Source organism: Panthera tigris, chromosome D1 (genome assembly GCF_018350195.1).
Source record: "Panthera tigris isolate Pti1 chromosome D1, P.tigris_Pti1_mat1.1, whole genome shotgun sequence".
In the NCBI taxonomy this organism is placed as follows: Eukaryota; Metazoa; Chordata; class Mammalia; order Carnivora; family Felidae; genus Panthera; species Panthera tigris.
In genome coordinates, this window is record NC_056669.1 from 50,368,600 (window position 1) to 50,372,835 (window position 4,236).

Consider the following 4,236-nt stretch of genomic DNA (forward strand, 5'->3'; position numbering starts at 1 on the left):
AGGCTCCAGGCTCTGAGCTGTCAGCACAGAGCCCGACACAGGGCCGGGACCCATGAACCACGAAATCATGACGTAAGCCGAGGTTGGATGCTTAACTGACTGAGCCACCCAGGCACCCCTACATCAACCTATTTCTATACTTATTCTCATCAAACTTTGAACCACAACTACATATTCATTTCCATTTATTTAATTTTGTTTTAACCTCAGACGTCACATTTCTACTCTTTTCACTAATAGGTTATCTGAGTCTAAATTATTGGAATCTACCTCTCTTCTTCCCACTGAGTAAAAAGGATAGAAATGTTTAGGGCATTATATTTAGGTTTTGGGAGTACTTAATTACATTTTTCAGAACTGAGGAACATTTTTTGGGAACAAAGGCAGGTTTCCCTTTGAACACGTATCTTTGTACCCTACCATCAGTGTATCGCTCCAGTTACTGCAGACATAATCAAGAACAAGACATGATACACCTACATTTCAGGAGCTCCCACAATGTCTGGTAGTGATCTTCGAGGTGTTTGGAGATGTCTGGGTCACATAGAATTTTGCAAGCACATCTGTCTCCTAAAAGTTCAGCTCTTACCCTCTCTGCGGGGGGGTACATGGCCATCCTAAACTGGTATTTTCCCTAAAGTTTTCTCCCATTAACTTCTGGGCCTTGCTCTTTTTCTTTCACTTCCCTTTGTCTCTTTTATATTCTGTACGGGTCATTCTCCCAGACAAGAAGCAGCCCAGACTTCTGAATTTGCTGCACTACATTTTCCTCAGGCCTGAACTAATTTAGTATGGAATGGGAAATACCTACAGGCTGCAGCATATGAATTTGGGAATAATCCGAGACAGAGTAAGTGGGGAAAAATTAAACCAAAGTATGGATATAGTCTAACTAGATAATCAATCCTGAAGGATGGAACAAGAAACTCTAAATACAAGAACTGGGATAAAGAGAGAAGCAAGTTAGTTGAGTCTGTGGTAGACCTGAGCCATGGAGGGCATAGCTGCTGGTGCTGGGGCTGAGCTACCTCCACTCTGGTAAGGTAAGATACTTAGATGAAAGTTTTATAGCCATTGTTACCTGAGAAGGTGACCCTGAGCATAAATAAGTGATTTGCCTAAGTTCTCTAGGTTAGTCAGCAGCTTAGCCGGGGCTCCTGATCAGGACTTTCGCCCCACTGCCCAGCAGCATTACCCCATGTGCAACACTAGTATGATTATAGAATATTTTCCCAACAATTGCTAATTTATCACAGAGATCTCACAGTTAAGATATGTTAAAAAGTTAAAAGGTGTTAATTAATCAAAAGCAAAACTACAGTGTTTTAGTATGGATTTTAAGTATGTAAAAATAAGGTAGGGTTACTTATTCTCTGAGAATCACTTTTATCTCCTAAAATATGGGGAAGTGATTTCTTCACTCTGAATGCTTAAATTTCTCTTGTACAAAAGAAATCCCTCAAAACAAACAAACAACAAAAAATAGAAAAAGAAAAACAATTTATAAAATATAAATATGTTATAGAAACCTGAGATATAATCAGTAGCATTATCATCATTAAACAGGAACTAAACTAAAGTTTTGCTTGGGTTGAGTCACCCACATACACACACACACACACACACACACACACACACACACATTCACACTCACACTGACACACACACACAGTTGCCCCTGGTGGTGATTTTAAAGTAGTTTCTTCTGTACTGTACTAGCGTGAAGTCCATCGTGTGCCATTTATTAACATTCTGAATCTGGTAAATTCGTTAAGCTCTTTATTTTATTTGTTTATTTATTTGTTATTTTAGAGAGAGAGAGAGCGCGCACACAAGCTGGGAAGAGGGGTAAGGGGGTGGGGGAGAGAGAGAATCTCAAGCATGCTCCATGCTCAGTACAGAGTCCAGTGTGGGACTTGATCCCACGATCCTGGGATCATTATCTGAACTGAAATCAAGAGTTGGACACTCAAACAACTGAGTCATTCAGGGCCCCCTCCCCTTCTTAAATTTTCCATTAACCTCTCTAAAGCTTAGTTTTCTCATCTGTAAAATAGTAATGGTACTAGTATCTATACTATAGAAGGTTATTGGGGATTAAATAAGATAATATAATTACTGTTTAATATATCATCATTAAAGTCCTAAAATTAGTCTAATGCCATGGCTATTAGAAACCACACATTTGGTGGAAAGCACAATATATAACATTTGGCAACCATCTGCTATACCTTGGCTGGAGTTCTAGGTATTTGAAAAAAAATTATCTTATTGGGTATTCACAGCAAATCTTCACATTGCCTACTAATGTCTTTATTTTATGGATGAGCAAATGAAAACACAGAGAGTGTAACTCACTTGTCCAAGGTCAGAGGCCTATAATTGGAAGAGAAAGGAGTGGAACACCAGTCATTATGACTTCAAGGCCCTTGCTTTTTCCACAGTGTACCCTGACTGAGGGACAGCATAAAAGGGACTAGATTGGTTAGTCAAGGACCTGCTACTGTAATTAATTTTCATGGTTGTATTTTTGTATTTGTCTGAGCTTCTTTCATTCTAAACCTAACTTAGAAGTGTTTCTAAAGAAAGAGAAAGCTTGGTGTTAATATTGCTCATACTCACCGTGGGAAGAAGCCTTTTCCTACATAGGAATGGTAATTTTATTTCTGCCCTTAAAATGAGAAATAGGTCAACCTACTTACTTATTGCATTGCTTAAATCATCTTCTGGGGTTTTGGCAGTTTAAGGCTTATAGGTCTTTTCTTGGCTATTTTCCTCTAAATCTCTTAAGGGATCATAGATATTCTATGCACATCCAATCAAATATTTATTAAAGAATATATAATATAACTGTAAATTTATTGTAACATTTTTCTTCTAAGGAGTTCAGAACCCTATGGCATAAATTACCTCATTTATCTTCATATACATTCCCAAGGGAAGAGCTTGGTAGCATTATCAGCTCAGATTAAAAATAAATGGGCAAGCATAAACCAGTTGTTCAGTTAGTCAGTCTATCATCAGGATTGACAGGGTTTCCACTATTTGCAGGTAACTCTGCTGGAAGCAGTAGCCATGCTGTGTTCAGGGGAGCAACATGTCAGAGCAAGGCTAGTCTGGAGGGAAACTGAAATGGCTCAGGAGTGCCTCAGTTCACCTTGCTCTGTTTATCTGCTTTTTTGCCCAGCTAGTGACTAAACAGTAGCATAGGTCCTTGTTTCCATTTGAGAAGCCATCAGCCATTGTTCTGTCTTATCACCTCATACTTCAAGCCTCAGATGAGTCATTGTTTTAAGACCTTTGATTTTTGTAAAAATCCCAAAATGTATTCATTTAACATATTTATCATAAGGACTCAATCAGAGACTTAATAAAAAAAACAAAAAACAAAAAAACAAAACAAAAATGACACTACAGGTTAAGATACAGTCCTATGCAGAAATCAAAGAAAGGGCAGACCATCTAAGGGAAAACTAAAAAGACAACACAAGGAGAGAGGCTGGATAAGACAGCGTTCTTGTCTGGAGACCTGCTTTGAGTAGGTTTCTTGCAGATACTTTTTAAAGGTTGTGGGCTTTTTTTCAGGGCTCAGCAGCTTGTATGTTCAAAGGGCTATCAATGTTGGGTTCTCCTAGCAGGCTCTGTATGGACAGCAGGAGGATCCTGACAATCATACAGGGTGGCCCACTTGTCCTTCAGGATGTTAAGCAGATGTTACCCCAGGTGTGCACAGTGGGGTGGTAGCAGGGTGTGAGGAAGTGCACTGTGGGTGCATTTTAAGGTTAGCCACTGGAAACTCCAAGAAAAGCTTATACCTCAGATCTTCATATACTCTGTCAGCTGCTCCATGGATGGCCCCTGTCCACTTAAAATGGTTGTCTGATTCAGGGAAGATAGGAATTCCTGTGTTGCCAGACATCATCAGGGTCATCAGCTCCTGCTGTAGCCTCTTGCCCATGGAGTGGCCAGTGCCCTGGCTCCTTTGTGGGCAGCAAGCAGTGATGCTGGTGGAGGCTGGGTTGTGGTTCTGGGAAGCCATCCAGAAGGTGCTGGCAGGGACATGAGAATTCGGGGAGCACCACCACAGGACTGCAGGCCCACCTGTCTGCTTACAAGGCTTACCTTGATGCTCAGCAGAGTTGATCATGTCTGTGTCTAGACTTGTGGCAGTTAGATGTAGTGAATATATCCAGTACAATATATTGAATTAATGAATGAATTTTGTGTGGATCTTCT

At 40.1% G+C, this 4,236-nt stretch overlaps 1 pseudogene; it reads right to left on the reverse strand.

Moving 5' to 3' along the window:
- Positions 1–3,442: 3,442 nt before the first annotated feature.
- Positions 3,443–3,931, reverse strand: LOC102950560 (annotated as a pseudogene).
- Between the last annotated feature and the right edge of the window lie 305 nt (positions 3,932–4,236).